Genomic DNA, 22,155 nt, shown 5'->3' with positions numbered 1-22,155 from the left:
GCTCCGTTTATTGGCGGCTCCTTTTATTGGCGGCTCCTTTTATTGGCAGCTCCGTTTGTTGGCAGCTCCGTTTGTTGTCAGCTCCGTTTATTGGAGGCTCTGTTCATTGGTGGCTCTGTTCATTGGTGGCTCTGTTCATTGGTGGCTCTGTTCATTGGTGGCTCTGTTCATTGGCGGCTCTTTTTATTGGTGGCGCAGTTTATTGGTGGCGCAGTTTATTGGTGGCGCTGTTTATTGGTGGCGCTGTTTATTGGTGGCGCTGTTTATTGGTGGCGCTGTTTATTGGCGGCGCTGTTTATTAGCGGCGCTGTTTATTGGCGGCGCTGTTTATTGGCAGCTCCGTTCATTATCAACTCCGTTTATTGGCAGCTCCGTTCATTATCAACTCCGTTGATTGGTGGCTCCTCCTTTTATTGGCGGCTCCTTTTATTGGCGGCTCCTTTTATTGGCGGCTCCTTTTATTGGCGGCTCCTTTTATTGGCGGCTCCTTTTATTGGTGGCTCAGTTTATTGGCGGCTCAGTTTATTGGCGGCTCAGTTTATTGGCGGCTCAGTTTATTGGCGGCTCCGTTTCATTGGCAACTCTGTTCATTGCCGGCTCCTTTTATTGGCGGCTCCTTTTATTGGCGCCTCCTTTTATTGGCGGCTCTGTTTATTGGCAGCTCCGTTTATTGGCGGCTCCGTTTATTGGCAGCTCTGTTTTTTGGACATGATTTTTATTGTTGTCTCTGTTAAGTTGATGGCTCCATTGATTGGCGGCTCCATTTATTGGCGGCTCCGTTTATTGACGGCTCCGTTTATTGGCGGCCCCTGTTTATTGGCGGCCCCTGTTTATTGGCGGCCCCTGTTTATTGGCAGCTCCGTTTATTGGCAGCTCTGTTTATTGGCAGCTCTGTTTATTGGCGGCTCCATTCATTGGCGACTCCGTTCATTGTCAGCTCTGTTTATTGGCAGCTCCGTTTATTGGCCATGATTTTTATTGTTGTCTCCGTTCATTTGATGGCTCCTTTCATTGGCGGCTCCGTTTATTGGCGGCTCCGTTTATTGTCGGCTCCGTTTATTGGCGACTCCGTTTATTGGCCATGATTTTTATTGTTGTCTGTTCTTTGGTGGCTCCATTGATTGGTGGCTCCATTTATTGGCAGTGCTGTTTATACGCATCTCCGTTCATTGGCAGCTCCGTTTATTGGCGGCTCCGTTTATTGGCGGCCCCTGTTTATTGGCGGCCCCTGTTTATTGGCGGCTCCGTTTATTGGCGGCTCCGTTTATTGGCGGCTCCGTTTATTGGCAGCTCTGTTTATTGGCAGCTCTGTTTATTGGCGGCTCTGTTTATTGGCGGCTCTGTTTTGGCGACTCCGTTCATTTTCAGCTCTGTTTATTGGCAGCTCCGTTTATTGGCCATGATTTTTGTTGTCTCAGTTCATTTGGTGGCTCCTTTCATTGGCGGCTCAGTTTATTGGTGGCTCCGTTTATTGGCAGCTCTGTTTATTGGCAGCTCCGTTTATTGGCGGCTCCGTTTATTGGCGGCTCCGTTTATTGGCGGTTCAGTTTATTGGCGGTTCAGTTTATTGGCGGTTCCGTTTATTGGCGGTTCCGTTTATTGGCGGTTCCGTTTATTGGCGGTTCCGTTTATTGGCGGTTCCGTTTATTGGCGGTTCCGTTTATTGGCGGCTCCGTTTATTGGCGGCTCTGTTTATTGGCAGTTCCATTTATTGGCAGCTCAGTTTCTTGGTGGCTCTGTTTATTGGATGCTCTGTTTATTGGCGGCTCTGTTTATTGGCGGCTCTGTTTATTGGCAGCTCAGTTTCTTGGTGGCTCTGTTTATTGGATGCTCTGTTTATTGGCGGCTCTGTTTATTGGCGGCTCTGTTTATTGGCGGCTCTGTTTATTGGCGGCTCTGTTTATTGGCGGCTCTGTTTATTGGCGGCTCTGTTTATTGGCGGCTCTGTTTATTGGCGGCTCCTCCTTTTATTGGCGGCTCCTCCTTTTATTGGCGGCTCCTCCTTTTATTGGCGGCTCCTCCTTTTATTGGCGGCTCCTGTTATTGGTGGCTCAGTTTATTGGTGGCTCAGTTTATTGGTGGCTCAGTTTATTGGCGGCTCAGTTTATTGGCGGCTCTGTTTATTGGCGGCTCTGTTTATTGGCGGCTCTGTTTATTGGCGGCTCTGTTTATTGGCGGCTCTGTTTATTGACGGCTCTGTTTATTGGCAGCTCTTTTTATTGGCGGCTCCTCCTTTTATTGGCGGCTCCTCCTTTTATTGGCGGCTCCTCCTTTTATTGGCGGCTCCTCCTTTTATTGGCGGCTCCTCCTTTTATTGGCGGCTCCTCCTTTTATTGGCGGCTCTGTTCATTGGTGGCTCTGTTCATTGGTGGCTCTGTTCATTGGTGGCTCTGTTCATTGGTGGCTCTGTTCATTGGTGGCTCTGTTCATTGGTGGCTCTGTTCATTGGTGGCTCTGTTCATTGGTGGCTCTGTTCATTGGTGGCTCCGTTTATTGGCGCTTCTGTTTATTGGCGCTTCTGTTCATTGGCGGCTCTGTTTATTGGCAGCTCCCTTTATTGGCGGCTCTGTTTATTGGCAGCTCCGTTTAATGGCGGCTCCGGTTAATGGCGCTGTTTATTGGCAGCTCTTCCTTTTTTTGGCGGCTCCTCCTTTTATTGGCGGCTCCTCCTTTTATTGGCGGCTCTGTTCATTGGCGGCTCTGTTCATTGGCGGCTCTGTTCATTGGCGGCTCTGTTCATTGGCGGCTCTGTTCATTGGCGGCTCTCTTCATTGGCGGCTCTGTTCATTGGCGGCTCTGTTCATTGGCAGTTCCGTTTATTGGCAGCTCCCTTTATTGGCGGCTCTGTTTATTGGCAGCTCCGTTTAATGGCGGCTCCGGTTAATGGCGCTGTTTATTGGCAGCTCTTCCTTTTATTGGCGGCTCCTCCTTTTATTGGCGGCTCCTCCTTTTTTTGGCGGCTCCTCCTTTTTTTGGCGGCTCCTCCTTTTATTGGCGGCTCTGTTCATTGGCGGCTCTGTTCATTGGCGGCTCTGTTAATTGGCGGCTCTGTTTATTGGCGGCTCTGTTTATTGGCGGCTCTGTTTATTGGCGGCTCCTTTTATTGGCGGCTCCTTTTATTGGCAGCTCCGTTTGTTGGCAGCTCCGTTTGTTGTCAGATCCGTTTATTGGAGGCTCTGTTCATTGTTGGCTCTGTTCATTGTTGGCTCTGTTCATTGGTGGCTCTGTTCATTGGTGGCTCTGTTCATTGGTGGCTCTGTTCATTGGTGGCTCTGTTCATTGGCGGCGCTGTTTATTGGTGGCGCTGTTTATTGGTGGCGCTGTTTATTGGTGGCGCTGTTTATTGGTGGCGCTGTTTATTGGCGGCGCTGTTTATTAGCGGCGCTGTTTATCGGTGGCACAGTTGATTGGTGGCTTCGTTTATTGGCAGTGCTGTTTATTGGCAGCTCCGTTCATTATCAACTCCGTTTATTGGCAGCTCCGTTCATTATCAACTCCGTTTATTGGCGGCTCCATTTATTGGCGGCTCCATTTATTGGCGGCTCCATTTATTGGCGGCTCAGTTTGTTGCCGGCTCAGTTGATTGGTGGCTCCTCCTTTTATTGGCGGCTCCTCCTTTTATTGGCGGCTCCTCCTTTTATTGGCGGCTCCTTTTATTGGCGCCTCCTTTTATTGGCGGCTCCGTTTATTGGCAGCTCCGTTTATTGGCGGCTCCGTTTATTGGCAGCTCCGTTTATTGGCGGCTCCGTTTATTGGCGGCTCCGTTTATTGGCAGCTCCGTTTATTGGCAGCTCCATTTATTGGCGGCTCCATTTATTGGCGGCTCCATTTATTGACGGCTCCGTTTATTGGCGGCCCCTGTTTATTGGCGGCCCCTGTTTATTGGCGGCCCCTGTTTATTGGCAGCTCTGTTTATTGGCGGCTCCGTTCATTGGCGACTCCGTTCATTGTCAGCTCTGTTTATTGGCAGCTCCGTTTATTGGCCATGATTTTTATTGTTGTCTCCGTTCATTTGATGGCTCCTTTCATTGGCGGCTCCGTTTATTGGCGGCTCCGTTTATTGTCGGCTCCGTTTATTGGCGACTCCGTTTATTGGCCATGATTTTTATTGTTGTCTGTTCTTTGGTGGCTCCATTGATTGGTGGCTCCATTTATTGGCAGTGCTGTTTATACGCATCTCCGTTCATTGGCAGCTCCGTTTATTGGCGGCTCCGTTTATTGGCGGCCCCTGTTTATTGGCGGCTCCGTTTATTGGCGGCTCCGTTTATTGGCGGCTCCGTTTATTGGCAGCTCTGTTTATTGGCAGCTCTGTTTATTGGCGGCTCTGTTTATTGGCGGCTCTGTTTATTGGCGGCTCTGTTTATTGGCGGCTCCGTTAATTGGCGACTCCGTTCATTTTCAGCTCTGTTTATTGGCAGCTCCGTTTATTGGCCATGATTTTTGTTGTCTCAGTTCATTTGGTGGCTCCTTTTATTGGTGGCTCAGTTTATTGGTGGCTCAGTCTATTGGCGGCTTAGTTTGTTGGCGGCTCAGTTTATTGGCGGCTCAGTTTATTGGCGGCTCCGTTTATTGGCGGCTCCGTTTCATTGGCGGCTCCGTTTCATTGGCAGCTCCGTTTCATTGGCAACTCTGTTCATTGCCGGCTCCCTTGATTGGCGGCTCCTTTTATTGGCGGCTCCTTTTATTGGCGGCTCCTTTTATTGGCGGCTCCGTTTATTGGCAGCTCCGTTTATTGGCGGCTCTGTTTATTGGCAGCTCTGTTTTTTGGACATGATTTTTATTGTTGTCTCTGTTAAGTTGATGGCTCCATTGATTGGCGGCTCCATTGATTGGCGGCTCCGTTTATTGGCGGCTCCGTTTATTGACGGCTCCGTTTATTGGCGGCCCCTGTTTATTGGCGGCCCCTGTTTATTGGCGGCCCCTGTTTATTGGCGGCCCCTGTTTATTGGCGGCTCTGTTTATTGGCAGCTCTGTTTATTGGCAGCTCTGTTTATTGGCGGCTCCGTTCATTGTCAGCTCTGTTTATTGGCAGCTCCGTTTATTGGCCATGATTTTTGTTGTCTCCGTTCATTTGGTGGCTCCTTTCATTGGTGGCTCAGTTTATTGGTGGCTCAGTTTATTGGCAGCTCTGTTTATTGGCAGCTCTGTTTATTGGCAGCTCTGTTTATTGGCAGCTCTGTTTATTGGCAGCTCTGTTTATTGGCAGCTCTGTTTATTGGCAGCTCTGTTTATTGGCAGCTCCGTTGATTGGTGGCTCCATTGATTGGTGGCTCCGTTCATTGGTGGCACCGTTCATTGGTGGCTCTGTTGATTGGTGGCTCCGTTTATTGGCGGTGCCTATTATTGGTGGTGCTTTTTATTGGCGGCTCCGATCATAGAAGGCTCCATTGATTGGCGGCTCCGTTTATTGGCGGCTCCGTTTATTGGCGGCTCCGTTTATTGGCGGCTCTGTTTATTGGCGGCTCCGTTTATTGGCGGCTCCATTTATTGGCGGCTCCGTTCATTGTCAGCTCTGTTTATTGGCGGCTCAGTTGATTGGTGGCTCCTCCTTTTATTGGCGGCTCCTCCTTTTATTGGCGGCTCCTCCTTTTATTGGCGGCTCCTTTTATTGGCGGCTCCTTTTATTGGTGGCTCAGTTTATTGGCGGCTCAGTTTATTGGCGGCTCAGTTTATTGGCGGCTCCGTTTCATTGGCAACTCTGTTCATTGCCGGCTCCTTTTATTGGCGGCTCCTTTTATTGGCGCCTCCTTTTATTGGCGGCTCCGTTTATTGGCGCCTCCTTTTATTGGCGGCTCCATTGATTGGCGGCTCCATTTATTGGCGGCTCCGTTTATTGACGGCTCCGTTTATTGGCGGCCCCTGTTTATTGGCGGCCCCTGTTTATTGGCGGCTCCGTTCATTGGCGACTCCGTTCATTGTCAGCTCTGTTTATTGGCAGCTCCGTTTATTGGCCATGATTTTTATTGTTGTCTCCGTTCATTTAATGGCTCCTTTCATTGGCGGCTCAGTTTATTGGCGGCTCCGTTTATTGTCGGCTCCGTTTATTGTCGGCTCCGTTTATTGGCGACTCCGTTTATTGGCCATGATTTTTATTGTTGTCTGTTCTTTGGTGGCTCCATTGATTGGTGGCTCCATTTATTGGCAGTGCTGTTTATACGCATCTCTGTTCATTGGCAGCTCCGTTTATTGGCGGCTCCGTTTATTGGCGGCCCCTGTTTATTGGCGGCCCCTGTTTATTGGCGGCTCCGTTTATTGGCGGCTCCGTTTATTGGCGGCTCCGTTTATTGGCGGCTCCGTTTATTGGCAGCTCTGTTTATTGGCGGCTCTGTTTATTGGCGGCTCTGTTTATTGGCGGCTCTGTTTATTGGCGGCTCTGTTTATTGGCGGCTCTGTTTATTGGCGGCTCCGTTAATTGGCGACTCCGTTCATTTTCAGCTCTGTTTATTGGCAGCTCCGTTTATTGGCCATGATTTTTGTTGTCTCAGTTCATTTGGTGGCTCCTTTCATTGGCGGCTCAGTTTATTGGTGGCTCCGTTTATTGGCAGCTCTGTTTATTGGCAGCTCCGTTTATTGGCAGCTCCGTTTATTGGCGGCTCCGTTTATTGGCGGTTCCGTTTATTGGCGGTTCCGTTTATTGGCGGTTCAGATTATTGGTGGTTCCGTTTATTGGCGGTTCCGTTTATTGGCGGTTCCGTTTATTGGCGGTTCCGTTTTTTGGCGGTTCAGTTTATTGGCGGTTCCGTTTATTGGCGGTTCCGTTTATTGGCGGTTCCGTTTATTGGCGGTTCCGTTTATTGGCGGCTCCGTTTATTGGCGGCTCCGTTTATTGGCGGCGCCGTTTATTGGCGGCGCCGTTTATTGGCGGCGCCGTTTATTGGCGGCGCCGTTTATTGGCGGTTCCGTTTATTGGCGGTTCCGTTTATTGGCGGTGCCGTTTATTGGCGGCTCTGTTTATTGGCAGTTCCATTTATTGGCAGCTCAGTTTCTTGGTGGCTCTGTTTATTGGATGCTCTGTTTATTGGCGGCTCTGTTTATTGGCGGCTCTGTTTATTGGCAGTTCCATTTATTGGCAGCTCTGTTTCTTGGTGGCTCTGTTTATTGGATGCTCTGTTTATTGGCGGCTCTGTTTATTGGCGGCTCTGTTTATTGGCGGCTCTGTTTATTGGCGGCTCTGTTTATTGGCGGCTCTGTTTATTGGCGGCTCCTCCTTTTATTGGCGGCTCCTCCTTTTATTGGCGGCTCCTCCTTTTATTGGCGGCTCCTCCTTTTATTGGCGGCTCCTGTTATTGGTGGCTGTTTATTGGTGGCTCAGTTTATTGGCGGATCAGTTTATTGGCGGCTCAGTTTCATTGCCAACTCCGTTCATTGCCGGCTCCATTGATTGGCGGCTCTGTTTATTGGATGCTCTGTTTATTGGCGGCTCTGTTTATTGGCGGCTCTGTTTATTGGCGGCTCTGTTTATTGGCAGCTCTGTTTATTGGCGGCTCCTCCTTTTATTGGCGGCTCCTCCTTTTATTGGCGGCTCCTCCTTTTATTGGCGGCTCCTCCTTTTATTGGCGGCTCCTCCTTTTATTGGCGGCTCTGTTCATTGGCGGCTCTGTTCATTGGCGGCTCTGTTCATTGGCGGCTCTGTTCATTGGTGGCTCTGTTCATTGGTGGCTCTGTTCATTGGTGGCTCTGTTCATTGGTGGCTCTGTTCATTGGTGGCTCTGTTCATTGGTGGCTCTGTTCATTGGTGGCTCCGTTTATTGGCTGTTCTGTTTATTGGCTGTTCTGTTTATTGGCTGTTCTGTTTATTGGCGCTTCTGTTTATTGGCGCTTCTGTTTATTGGCGCTTCTGTTTATTGGCACTTCTGTTTATTGGCGGTTCTGTTTATTGGCGCTTCTGTTTATTGGCGGTTCTGTTTATTGACGGTTCTGTTTATTGACGGTTCTGTTTATTGGCGGCTCCGTTTATTGGCGGCTCCGTTTATTGGCGGCTCCTCCTTTTATTGGTGGCTCCTCCTTTTATTGGCGGCTCCTCCTTTTATTGGCGGCTCCTCCTTTTATTGGCGGCTCCTCCTTTTATTGGCGGCTCTGTTCATTGGCGGCTCTGTTCATTGGCGGCTCTGTTCATTGGCGGCTCTGTTCATTGGCGGCTCTGTTCATTGGCGGCTCTGTTCATTGGCGGCTCTGTTCATTGGCAGTTCCGTTTATTGGCAGCTCCCTTTATTGGCGGCTCTGTTTATTGGCAGCTCCGTTTAATGGCGGCTCCGGTTAATGGCGCTGTTTATTGGCAGCTCTTCCCTTTATTGGCGGCTCCTCCTTTTATTGGCGGCTCCTCCTTTTATTGGCAGCTCCTCCTTTTTTTGGCGGCTCCTCCTTTTATTGGCGGCTCTGTTCATTGGCGGCTCTGTTCATTGGCGGCTCTGTTAATTGGCAGCTCTGTTTATTGGCGGCTCTGTTTATTGGCGGCTCTGTTTATTGGCGGCTCTGTTTATTGGCGGCTCCTTTTATTGGCGGCTCCGTTTATTGGCAGCTCCGTTTGTTGGCAGCTCCGTTTGTTGTCAGATCCGTTTATTGGAGGCTCTGTTCATTGGTGGCTCTGTTCATTGGCGGCTCTGTTCATTGGCGGCTCTGTTCATTGGTGGCTCTGTTCATTGGTGGCTCTGTTCATTGGCGGCGCTGTTTATTGGCGGCGCTGTTTATTGGTGGCGCTGTTTATTGGTGGCGCTGTTTATTGGTGGCGCTGTTTATTGGTGGCGCTGTTTATTGGTGGCGCTGTTTATTGGTGGCGCTGTTTATTGGTGGCGCTGTTTATTGGCGGCGCTGTTTATTGGCGGCGCTGTTTATTGGCGGCGCTGTTTATCGGTGGCACAGTTGATTGGTGGCTTCGTTTATTGGCAGTGCTGTTTATTGGCAGCTCCGTTCATTATCAACTCCGTTTATTGGCAGCTCCGTTCATTATCAACTCCGTTTATTGGCGGCTCCATTTATTGGTGGCTCCGTTCATTATCAACTCCGTTTATTGGCGGCTCCATTTATTGGTGGCTCCATTTATTGGCGGCTCCATTTATTGGCGGCTCCATTTATTGGCGGCTCCATTTATTGGCGGCTCAGTTTGTTGCCGGCTCAGTTGATTGGTGGCTCCTCCTTTTATTGGCGGCTCCTCCTTTTATTGGCGGCTCCTCCTTTTATTGGCGGCTCCTTTTATTGGCGGCTCCTTTTATTGGTGGCTCAGTTTATTGGCGGCTCAGTTTATTGGCGGCTCAGTTTATTGGCGGCTCAGTTTATTGGCGGCTCCGTTTCATTGGCGGCTCCGTTTCATTGGCAACTCTGTTCATTGCCGGCTCCTTTTATTGGCGGCTCCTTTTATTGGCGCCTCCTTTTATTGGCGGCTCCGTTTATTGGCAGCTCCGTTTATTGGCGGCTCCGTTTATTGGCAGCTCTGTTTTTTGGACATGATTTTTATTGTTGTCTCTGTTAAGTTGATGGCTCCATTGATTGGCGGCTCCATTGATTGGCGGCTCCATTTATTGGCGGCTCCGTTTATTGGCGGCCCCTGTTTATTGGTGGCCCCTGTTTATTGGCGGCCCCTGTTTATTGGCGGCCCCTGTTTATTGGCGGCTCCGTTTATTGGCAGCTCTGTTTATTGGCAGCTCTGTTTATTGGCGGCTCCGTTTATTGGCAGCTCCGTTTATTGGCGGCTCCGTTTATTGGCAGCTCTGTTTTTTGGACATGATTTTTATTGTTGTCTCTGTTAAGTTGATGGCTCCATTGATTGGCGGCTCCATTGATTGGCGGCTCCATTTATTGGCGGCTCCGTTTATTGGCGGCCCCTGTTTATTGGCGGCCCCTGTTTATTGGCGGCCCCTGTTTATTGGCGGCCCCTGTTTATTGGCGGCTCTGTTTATTGGCAGCTCTGTTTATTGGCGGCTCCGTTCATTGGCAACTCCGTTCATTGTCAGCTCTGTTTATTGGCAGCTCCGTTTATTGGCCATGATTTTTATTGTTGTCTCCGTTCATTTGATGGCTCCTTTCATTGGCGGCTCCGTTTATTGGCGGCTCCGTTTATTGTCGGCTCCGTTTATTGGCGACTCCGTTTATTGGCCATGATTTTTATTGTTGTCTGTTCTTTGGTGGCTCCATTGATTGGTGGCTCCATTTATTGGCAGTGCTGTTTATACGCATCTCCGTACATTGGCAGCTCCGTTCATTGGCAGCTCCGTTTATTGGCGGCTCCGTTTATTGGCGGCCCCTGTTTATTGGCGGCTCCGTTTATTGGCGGCTCCGTTTATTGGCGGCTCTGTTTATTGGCGGCTCTGTTTATTGGCGGCTCTGTTTATTGGCGGCTCTGTTTATTGGCGGCTCTGTTTATTGGCGGCTCTGTTTATTGGCGGCTCTGTTTATTGGCGGCTCTGTTTATTGGCGGCTCTGTTTATTGGCGGCTCTGTTTATTGGCGGCTCTGTTTATTGGCGGCTCTGTTTATTGGCGGCTCTGTTTATTGGCGGCTCCGTTAATTGGCGACTCCGTTCATTTTCAGCTCTGTTTATTGGCAGCTCCGTTTATTGGCCATGATTTTTGTTGTCTCAGTTCATTTGGTGGCTCCTTTCATTGGCGGCTCAGTTTATTGGTGGCTCCGTTTATTGGCAGCTCTGTTTATTGGCGGCTCTGTTTATTGGCGGCTCCGTTTATTGGCGGTTCCGTTTATTGGCGGTTCCGTTTATTGGCGGTTCCGTTTATTGGCGGTTCCGTTTATTGGCGGTTCCGTTTATTGGCGGTTCCGTTTCTTGGCGGTTCCGTTTCTTGGCGGTTCCGTTTATTGGCGGTTCCGTTTATTGGCGGTTCCGTTTATTGGCGGCTCCGTTTATTGGCGGCTCCGTTTATTGGCGGCGCCGTTTATTGGCGGCGCCGTTTATTGGCGGCGCCGTTTATTGGCGGTGCCGTTTATTGGTGGCTTTGTTCATTGGCGGTACTGTTTATTGGCGGTACTGTTTATTGGCGGTACTGTTTATTGGTGGTACTGTTTATTGGTGGTACTGTTTATTGGCGGAACTGTTTATTGGCGGTACTGTTTATTGGCGGTACTGTTTATTGGCGGTGCGGTTTATTGGCGGTGCTGTTTATTGGCGGTGCTGTTTATTGGCGGTGCTGTTTATTGGCGGTGCTGTTTATTGGCGGTGCTGTTTATTGGCGGCGCTGTTTATTGGCGGCGCTGTTTATTGGCGGCGCTGTTTATTTGCGGCTCCGTTTCATTGGCAACTCCGTTTATTGGCAGCTCCGTTCATTATCAACTCCGTTTATTGGCGGCTCCGTTTATTGGTGGCTCTGTTTATTGGCAGCTCTGTTTATTGGCGGCTCCTCCTTTTATTGGTGGCTCCTCCTTTTATTGGCGGCTCCTCCTTTTATTGGCGGCTCCTCCTTTTATTGGCGGCTCCTCCTTTTATTGGCGGCTCCTTTTATTGGCGGCTCCTTTTATTGGCGGCTCCTTTTATTGGTGGCTCCTTTTATTGGTGGCTCCTTTTATTGGTGGCTCAGTTTATTGGCGGCTCAGTTTATTGGCGGCTCAGTTTATTGGCGGCTCAGTTTATTGGCGGCTCAGTTTATTGGCGGCTCAGTTTATTGGCGGCTCCGTTTCATTGGCAACTCTGTTCATTGCCGGCTCCCTTGATTGGCGGCTCCCTTGATTGGCGGCTCCCTTGATTGGCGGCTCCCTTGATTGGCGGCTCCTTTTATTGGCGGCTCCTTTTATTGGCGGCTCCTTTTATTGGCGGCTCCTTTTATTGGCGGCTCCGTTTATTGGCAGCTCCGTTTATTGGCGGCTCCGTTTATTGGCAGCTCTGTTTTTTGGACATGATTTTTATTGTTGTCTCTGTTAAGTTGATGGCTCCATTGATTGGCGGCTCCATTTATTGGCGGCTCCGTTTATTGACGGCTCCGTTTATTGACGGCTCCGTTTATTGGCGGCCCCTGTTTATTGGCGGCCCCTGTTTATTGGCGGCCCCTGTTTATTGGCGGCCCCTGTTTATTGGCGGCCCCTGTTTATTGGCGGCCCCTGTTTATTGGCGGCCCCTGTTTATTGGCGGCCCCTGTTTATTGGCAGCTCTGTTTATTGGCGGCTCCGTTTATTGACGGCTCCGTTTATTGGCGGCCCCTGTTTATTGGCGGCCCCTGTTTATTGGCGGCCCCTGTTTATTGGCGGCCCCTGTTTATTGGCGGCCCCTGTTTATTGGCGGCCCCTGTTTATTGGCGGCCCCTGTTTATTGGCGGCCCCTGTTTATTGGCGGCCCCGTTTATTGGCAGCTCTGTTTATTGGCGGCTCTGTTTATTGGCAGCTCCGTTTATTGGCCATGATTTTTGTTGTCTCCGTTCATTTGGTGGCTCCTTTCATTGGTGGCTCAGTTTATTGGTGGCTCCGTTTATTGGCAGCTCTGTTTATTGGCAGCTCTGTTTATTGGCAGCTCTGTTTATTGGCAGCTCTGTTTATTGGCAGCTCCGTTTATTGGCAGCTCTGTTTATTGGCGGTTCCGTTTATTGGCGGTTCCGTTTATTGGCGGTTCCGTTTATTGGCGGTTCAGTTTATTGGCGGCTCTGTTTATTGGCGGCTCTGTTTATTGGCGGCTCTGTTTATTGGCGGCTCTGTTTATTGGCAGCTCTTCCTTTTATTGGCGGCTCCTCCTTTTATTTGCGGCTCCTCCTTTTATTTGCGGCTCCTCCTTTTATTTGCGGCTCCTCCTTTTATTTGCGGCTCCTCCTTTTATTTGCGGCTCCTCCTTTTATTGGCGGCTCCTCCTTTTATTGGCGGCTCTGTTCATTGGCGGCTCTGTTCATTGGCGGCTCTGTTCATTGGCGGCTCTGTTCATTGGCAGTTCCGTTTATTGGCTGCTCCCTTTATTGGCGGCTCTGTTTATTGGCAGCTCCGTTTAATGGCGGCTCCGGTTAATGGCGCTGTTTATTGGCAGCTCTTCCTTTTATTGGCGGCTCCTCCTTTTATTGGCGGCTCCTCCTTTTATTGGCGGCTCTGTTCATTGGCGGCTCTGTTCATTGGCGGCTCTGTTCATTGGCGGCTCTGTTCATTGGCGGCTCCGTTTATTGGCGGCTCCTTTTATTGGCGGCTCCTTTTATTGGCAGCTCCGTTTGTTGGCAGCTCCGTTTGTTGTCAGCTCCGTTTATTGGAGGCTCAGTTCATCGGTGGCTCTGTTCATTGGTGGCTCTGTTCATTGGTGGCTCTGTTCATTGGTGGCTCTGTTCATTGGTGGCTCTGTTCATTGGCGGCTCTGTTCATTGGCGGCTCTTTTTATTGGTGGCGCTGTTTATTGGTGGCGCTGTTTATTGGTGGCGCTGTTTATTGGTGGTGCTGTTTATTGGCGGCGCTGTTTATTGGCGGCGCTGTTTATCGGTGGCACAGTTGATTGGTGGCTTCGTTTATTGGCAGTGCTGTTTATTGGCAGCTCCGTTCATTATCAACTCCGTTTATTGGCAGCTCCGTTCATTATCAACTCCGTTGATTGGTGGCTCCTCCTTTTATTGGCTCCTCCTTTTATTGGCGGCTCCTTTTATTGGCGGCTCCTTTTATTGGCGGCTCCTTTTATTGGTGGCTCAGTTTATTGGCGGCTCAGTTTATTGGCGGCTCAGTTTATTGGCGGCTCAGTTTATTGGCGGCTCCGTTTATTGGCAGCTCTGTTTTTTGGACATGATTTTTATTGTTGTCTCTGTTAAGTTGATGGCTCCATTGATTGGTGGCTCCATTTATTGGCGGCTCCGTTTATTGACGGCTCCGTTTATTGGCGGCCCCTGTTTATTGGCGGCCCCTGTTTATTGGCGGCCCCTGTTTATTGGCAGCTCCGTTTATTGGCAGCTCTGTTTATTGGCAGCTCTGTTTATTGGCGGCTCCGTTCATTGGCGACTCCGTTCATTGTCAGCTCTGTTTATTGGCAGCTCCGTTTATTGGCCATGATTTTTATTGTTGTCTCCGTTCATTTGATGGCTCCTTTCATTGGCGGCTCCGTTTATTGGCGGCTCCGTTTATTGTCGGCTCCGTTTATTGGCGACTCCGTTTATTGGCCATGATTTTTATTGTTGTCTGTTCTTTGGTGGCTCCATTGATTGGTGGCTCCATTTATTGGCAGTGCTGTTTATACGCATCTCCGTTCATTGGCAGCTCCGTTTATTGGCGGCCCCTGTTTATTGGCGGCCCCTGTTTATTGGCGGCCCCTGTTTATTGGCGGCTCCGTTTATTGGCGGCTCCGTTTATTGGCAGCTCTGTTTATTGGCAGCTCTGTTTATTGGCGGCTCTGTTTATTGGCGGCTCTGTTTATTGGCGGCTCTGTTTATTGGCGGCTCTGTTTATTGGCGGCTCCGTTAATTGGCGACTCCGTTCATTTTCAGCTCTGTTTATTGGCAGCTCCGTTTATTGGCCATGATTTTTGTTGTCTCGGTTCATTTGGTGGCTCCTTTCATTGGCGGCTCAGTTTATTGGTGGCTCCGTTTATTGGCAGCTCTGTTTATTGGCAGCTCCGTTTATTGGCGGCTCCGTTTATTGGCGGTTCCGTTTATTGGCGGTTCAGTTTATTGGCGGTTCCGTTTATTGGCGGTTCCGTTTATTGGCGGTTCCGTTTATTGGCGGTTCCGTTTATTGGCGGTTCCGTTTATTGGCGGTTCCGTTTATTGGCGGTTCCGTTTATTGGCGGTTCCGTTTATTGGCGGCTCCGTTTATTGGCAGCTCAGTTTCTTGGTGGCTCTGTTTATTGGATGCTCTGTTTATTGGCGGCTCTGTTTATTGGCGGCTCTGTTTATTGGCGGCTCTGTTTATTGGCGGCTCTGTTTATTGGCGGCTCCTCCTTTTATTGGCGGCTCCTCCTTTTATTGGCGGCTCCTCCTTTTATTGGCGGCTCCTCCTTTTATTGGCGGCTCCTGTTATTGGTGGCTCAGTTTATTGGTGGCTCAGTTTATTGGCGGCTCAGTTTATTGGCGGCTCTGTTTATTGGCGGCTCTGTTTATTGGCGGCTCTGTTTATTGGCGGCTCTGTTTATTGGCGGCTCTGTTTATTGGCGGCTCTGTTTATTGGCGGCTCTGTTTATTGGCGGCTCTGTTTATTGGCGGCTCTGTTTATTGGCGGCTCTGTTTATTGGCAGCTCTTTTTATTGGCGGCTCCTCCTTTTATTGGCGGCTCCTCCTTTTATTGGCGGCTCCTCCTTTTATTGGCGGCTCCTCCTTTTATTGGCGGCTCCTCCTTTTATTGGCGGCTCTGTTCATTGGCGGCTCTGTTCATTGGCGGCTCTGTTCATTGGTGGCTCTGTTCATTGGTGGCTCTGTTCATTGGTGGCTCTGTTCATTGGTGGCTCTGTTCATTGGTGGCTCTGTTCATTGGTGGCTCTGTTCATTGGTGGCTCTGTTCATTGGTGGCTCTGTTCATTGGTGGCTCTGTTCATTGGTGGCTCTGTTCATTGGTGGCTCTGTTCATTGGTGGCTCTGTTCATTGGTGGCTCCGTTTATTGGCTGTTCTGTTTATTGGCTGTTCTGTTTATTGGCGCTTCTGTTTATTGGCGCTTCTGTTTATTGGCGCTTCTGTTTATTGGCGGCTCTGTTCATTGGCAGTTCTGTTTATTGGCAGCTCCCTTTATTGGCGGCTCTGTTTATTGGCAGCTCCGTTTAATGGCGGCTCCGGTTAATGGCGCTGTTTATTGGCAGCTCTTCCTTTTTTTGGCGGCTCCTCCTTTTATTGGCGGCTCCTCCTTTTATTGGCGGCTCTGTTCATTGGCGGCTCTGTTCATTGGCGGCTCTGTTCATTGGCGGCTCTGTTCATTGGCGGCTCTGTTCATTGGCGGCTCTGTTCATTGGCGGCTCTGTTCATTGGCGGCTCTCTTCATTGGCGGCTCTCTTCATTGGCGGCTCTCTTCATTGGCGGCTCTCTTCATTGGCGGCTCTGTTCATTGGCAGTTCCGTTTATTGGCACCTCCCTTTATTGGCGGCTCTGTTTATTGGCAGCTCCGTTTAATGGCGGCTCCGGTTAATGGCGCTGTTTATTGGCAGCTCTTCCTTTTATTGGCGGCTCCTCCTTTTATTGGCGGCTCCTCCTTTTTTTGGCGGCTCCTCCTTTTTTTGGCGGCTCCTCCTTTTATTGGCGGCTCTGTTCATTGGCGGCTCTGTTCATTGGCGGCTCTGTTAATTGGCGGCTCTGTTTATTGGCGGCTCTGTTTATTGGCGGCTCGTTTATTGGCGGCTCCTTTTATTGGCGGCTCCTTTTATTGGCAGCTCCGTTTGTTGGCAGCTCCGTTTGTTGTCAGATCCGTTTATTGGAGGCTCTGTTCATTGTTGGCTCTGTTCATTGTTGGCTCTGTTCATTGGTGGCTCTGTTCATTGGTGGCTCTGTTCATTGGTGGCTCTGTTCATTGGTGGCTCTGTTTATTGGTGGCGCTGTTTATTGGTGGCGCTGTTTATTGGTGGCGCTGTTTATTGGTGGCGCTGCTTATTGGTGGCGCTGTTTATTGGTGGCGCTGTTTATTGGCGGCGCTGTTTATTGGCGGCGCTGTTTATTGGCGGCGCTGTTTATTAGCGGCGCTGTTTATCGGTGGCACAGTTGATTGGTGGCTTCGTTTATTGGCAGTGCTGTTTATTGGCAGCTCCGTTCATTATCAACTCCGTTTATTGGCGGCTCCATTTATTGGCGGCTCCATTTATTGGCGGCTCCATTTATTGGCGGCTCAGTTTGTTGCCGGCTCAGTTGATTGGTGGCTCCTCCTTTTATTGGCGGCTCCTCCTTTTATTGGCGGCTCCTCCTTTTATTGGCGGCTCCTCCTTTTATTGGCTCCTCCTTTTATTGGCGGCTCCTTTTATTGGCGGCTCCTTTTATTGGTGGCTCAGTTTATTGGCGGCTCAGTTTATTGGCGGCTCAGTTTATTGGCGGCTCAGTTTATTGGCGGCTCAGTTTATTGGCGGCTCAGTTTATTGGCGGCTCCGTTTCATTGGCAACTCTGTTCATTGCCGGCTCCTTTTATTGGCGGCTCCTTTTATTGGCGCCTCCTTTTATTGGCGCCTCCGTTTATTGGCAGCTCCGTTTATTGGCAGCTCCGTTTATTGGCAGCTCCGTTTATTGGCGGCTCCGTTTATTGGCAGCTCCGTTTATTGGCAGCTCCGTTTATTGGCAGCTCCATTTATTGGCGGCTCCGTTTCATTGGCAACTCTGTTCATTGCCGGCTCCTTTTATTGGCGGCTCCTTTTATTGGCGCCTCCTTTTATTGGCGGCTCTGTTTATTGGCAGCTCCGTTTATTGGCGGCTCCGTTTATTGGCGGTTCAGTTTATTGGCGGTTCAGTTTATTGGCGGTTCCGTTTATTGGCGGTTCCGTTTATTGGCGGTTCCGTTTATTGGCGGTTCCGTTTATTGGCGGTTCCGTTTATTGGCGGTTCCGTTTATTGGCGGTTCCGTTTATTGGCGGCTCCGTTTATTGGCAGCTCAGTTTCTTGGTGGCTCTGTTTATTGGATGCTCTGTTTATTGGCGGCTCTGTTTATTGGCGGCTCTGTTTATTGGCAGTTCCATTTATTGGCAGCTCAGTTTCTTGGTGGCTCTGTTTATTGGATGCTCTGTTTATTGGCGGCTCTGTTTATTGGCGGCTCTGTTTATTGGCGGCTCTGTTTATTGGCGGCTCTGTTTATTGGCGGCTCTGTTTATTGGCGGCTCTGTTTATTGGCGGCTCTGTTTATTGGCGGCTCCTCCTTTTATTGGCGGCTCCTCCTTTTATTGGCGGCTCCTCCTTTTATTGGCGGCTCCTGTTATTGGTGGCTCAGTTTATTGGTGGCTCAGTTTATTGGCGGCTCAGTTTATTGGCGGCTCTGTTTATTGGCGGCTCTGTTTATTGGCGGCTCTGTTTATTGGCGGCTCTGTTTATTGGCGGCTCTGTTTATTGGCGGCTCTGTTTATTGACGGCTCTGTTTATTGGCAGCTCTTTTTATTGGCGGCTCCTCCTTTTATTGGCGGCTCCTCCTTTTATTGGCGGCTCCTCCTTTTATTGGCGGCTCCTCCTTTTATTGGCGGCTCCTCCTTTTATTGGCGGCTCTGTTCATTGGCGGCTCTGTTCATTGGTGGCTCTGTTCATTGGTGGCTCTGTTCATTGGTGGCTCTGTTCATTGGTGGCTCTGTTCATTGGTGGCTCTGTTCATTGGCGGCTCCATTTATTGGCAGCTCAGTTTCTTGGTGGCTCTGTTTATTGGATGCTCTGTTTATTGGCGGCTCTGTTTATTGGCGGCTCTGTTTATTGGCAGTTCCATTTATTGGCAGCTCAGTTTCTTGGTGGCTCTGTTTCTTGGTGGCTCTGTTTATTGGCGGCTCTGTTTATTGGCGGCTCTGTTTATTGGCGGCTCTGTTTATTGGCGGCTCTGTTTATTGGCGGCTCTGTTTATTGGCGGCGCTGTTTATTGGCGGCTCCTCCTTTTATTGGCGGCTCCTCCTTTTATTGGCGGCTCCTCCTTTTATTGGCGGCTCCTCCTTTTATTGGCGGCTCCTCCTTTTATTGGCGGCTCAGTTTATTGGTGGCTCAGTTTATTGGCGGCTCAGTTTATTGGCGGCTCTGTTTATTGGCGGCTCTGTTTATTGGCGGCTCTGTTTATTGGCGGCTCTGTTTATTGGCGGCTCTGTTTATTGGCGGCTCTGTTTATTGGCGGCTCTGTTTATTGGCGGCTCTGTTTATTGACGGCTCTGTTTATTGGCAGCTCTTTTTATTGGCGGCTCCTCCTTTTATTGGCGGCTCCTCCTTTTATTGGCGGCTCCTCCTTTTATTGGCGGCTCCTCCTTTTATTGGCGGCTCCTCCTTTTATTGGCGGCTCCTCCTTTTATTGGCGGCTCTGTTCATTGGCGGCTCTGTTCATTGGTGGCTCTGTTCATTGGTGGCTCTGTTCATTGGTGGCTCTGTTCATTGGTGGCTCTGTTCATTGGTGGCTCTGTTCATTGGTGGCTCTGTTCATTGGTGGCTCTGTTCATTGGTGGCTCTGTTCATTGGCTGTTCTGTTTATTGGCTGTTCTGTTCATTGGCGCTTCTGTTTATTGGCGCTTCTGTTCATTGGCGGCTCTGTTCATTGGCAGTTCTGTTTATTGGCAGCTCCCTTTATTGGCGGCTCTGTTTATTGGCAGCTCCGTTTAATGGCGGCTCCGGTTAATGGCGCTGTTTATTGGCAGCTCTTCCTTTTTTTGGCGGCTCCTCCTTTTATTGGCGGCTCCTCCTTTTATTGGCGGCTCTGTTCATTGGCGGCTCTGTTCATTGGCGGCTCTGTTCATTGGCGGCTCTGTTCATTGGCGGCTCTCTTCATTGGCGGCTCTGTTCATTGGCGGCTCTGTTCATTGGCAGTTCCGTTTATTGGCAGCTCCCTTTATTGGCGGCTCTGTTTATTGGCAGCTCCGTTTAATGGCGGCTCCGGTTAATGGCGCTGTTTATTGGCAGCTCTTCCTTTTATTGGCGGCTCCTCCTTTTATTGGCGGCTCCTCCTTTTATTGGCGGCTCCTCCTTTTTTTGGCGGCTCCTCCTTTTTTTGGCGGCTCCTCCTTTTATTGGCGGCTCTGTTCATTGGCGGCTCTGTTCATTGGCGGCTCTGTTCATTGGCGGCTCTGTTCATTGGCGGCTCTGTTCATTGGCGGCTCTCTTCATTGGCGGCTCTGTTCATTGGCGGCTCTGTTCATTGGCAGTTCCGTTTATTGGCAGCTCCCTTTATTGGCGGCTCTGTTTATTGGCAGCTCCGTTTAATGGCGGCTCCGGTTAATGGCGCTGTTTATTGGCAGCTCTTCCTTTTATTGGCGGCTCCTCCTTTTATTGGCGGCTCCTCCTTTTATTGGCGGCTCCTCCTTTTTTTGGCGGCTCCTCCTTTTTTTGGCGGCTCCTCCTTTTATTGGCGGCTCTGTTCATTGGCGGCTCTGTTCATTGGCGGCTCTGTTAATTGGCGGCTCTGTTTATTGGCGGCTCTGTTTATTGGCGGCTCTGTTTATTGGCGGCTCGTTTATTGGCGGCTCCTTTTATTGGCGGCTCCTTTTATTGGCAGCTCCGTTTGTTGGCAGCTCCGTTTGTTGTCAGATCCGTTTATTGGAGGCTCTGTTCATTGTTGGCTCTGTTCATTGTTGGCTCTGTTCATTGGTGGCTCTGTTCATTGGTGGCTCTGTTCATTGGTGGCTCTGTTCATTGGTGGCTCTGTTTATTGGTGGCGCTGTTTATTGGTGGCGCTGTTTATTGGTGGCGCTGCTTATTGGTGGCGCTGTTTATTGGTGGCGCTGTTTATTGGCGGCGCTGTTTATTAGCGGCGCTGTTTATCGGTGGCACAGTTGATTGGTGGCTTCGTTTATTGGCAGTGCTGTTTATTGGCAGCTCCGTTCATTATCAACTCCGTTTATTGGCAGCTCCGTTCATTATCAACTCCGTTTATTGGCGGCTCCATTTATTGGCGGCTCCATTTATTGGCGGCTCCATTTATTGGCGGCTCAGTTTGTTGCCGGCTCAGTTGATTGGTGGCTCCTCCTTTTATTGGCGGCTCCTCCTTTTATTGGCGGCTCCTCCTTTTATTGGCGGCTCCTCCTTTTATTGGCGGCTCCTTTTATTGGCGGCTCCTTTTATTGGTGGCTCCTTTTATTGGTGGCTCAGTTTATTGGCGGCTCAGTTTATTGGCGGCTCAGTTTATTGGCGGCTCAGTTTATTGGCGGCTCCGTTTCGTTGGCAACTCTGTTCATTGCCGGCTCCTTTTATTGGCGGCTCCTTTTATTGGCGCCTCCTTTTATTGGCGGCTCCGTTTATTGGCAGCTCCGTTTATTGGCAGCTCCGTTTATTGGCAGCTCCGTTTATTGGCGGCTCCGTTTATTGGCAGCTCCGTTTATTGGCAGCTCCGTTTATTGGCAGCTCCATTTATTGGCGGCTCCATTTATTGACGGCTCCGTTTATTGGCGGCCCCTGTTTATTGGCGGCCCCTGTTTATTGGCGGCCCCTGTTTATTGGCAGCTCCATTTATTGGCGGCTCCATTTATTGACGGCTCCGTTTATTGGCGGCCCCTGTTTATTGGCGGCCCCTGTTTATTGGCGGCCCCTGTTTATTGGCGGCCCCTGTTTATTGGCAGCTCTGTTTATTGGCGGCTCCGTTCATTGGCGACTCCGTTCATTGTCAGCTCTGTTTATTGGCAGCTCCGTTTATTGGCCATGATTTTTATTGTTGTCTCCGTTCATTTGATGGCTCCTTTCATTGGCGGCTCCGTTTATTGGCGGCTCCGTTTATTGTCGGCTCCGTTTATTGGCGACTCCGTTTATTGGCCATGATTTTTATTGTTGTCTGTTCTTTGGTGGCTCCATTGATTGGTGGCTCCATTTATTGGCAGTGCTGTTTATACGCATCTCCGTTCATTGGCAGCTCCGTTTATTGGCGGCTCCGTTTATTGGCGGCCCCTGTTTATTGGCGGCCCCGTTTATTGGCGGCTCCGTTTATTGGCAGCTCTGTTTATTGGCAGCTCTGTTTATTGGCGGCTCTGTTTATTGGCGACTCCGTTCATTTTCAGCTCTGTTTATTGGCAGCTCCGTTTATTGGCCATGATTTTTGTTGTCTCAGTTCATTTGGTGGCTCCTTTTATTGGTGGCTCAGTTTATTGGTGGCTCAGTTTATTGGCGGCTCAGTTTGTTGGCGGCTCAGTTTATTGGCGGCTCAGTTTATTGGCGGCTCAGTTTATTGGCGGCTCCGTTTATTGGCGGCTCCGTTTCATTGGCAACTCTGTTCATTGCCGGCTCCTTTTATTGGCGGCTCCTTTTATTGGCGGCTCCTTTTATTGGCGGCTCCGTTTATTGGCAGCTCCGTTTATTGGCGGCTCCGTTTATTGGCAGCTCTGTTTTTTGGACATGATTTTTATTGTTGTCTCTGTTAAGTTGATGGCTCCATTGATTGGCGGCTCCGTTTATTGGCGGCTCCGTTTATTGACGGCTCCGTTTATTGACGGCTCCGTTTATTGGCGGCCCCTGTTTATTGGCGGCCCCTGTTTATTGGCGGCCCCTGTTTATTGGCGGCTCCGTTTATTGGCAGCTCTGTTTATTGGCAGCTCTGTTTATTGGCGGCTCCGTTCATTGTCAGCTCTGTTTATTGGCAGCTCCGTTTATTGGCCATGATTTTTGTTGTCTCCGTTCATTTGGTGGCTCCTTTCATTGGTGGCTCAGTTTATTGGTGGCT

This window comes from Lissotriton vulgaris, chromosome 5 (genome assembly GCF_964263255.1).
Source record: "Lissotriton vulgaris chromosome 5, aLisVul1.2, whole genome shotgun sequence".
NCBI lineage: Eukaryota > Metazoa > Chordata > Amphibia > Caudata > Salamandridae > Lissotriton > Lissotriton vulgaris.
Note: the sequence above shows the minus strand (reverse complement) of the source record.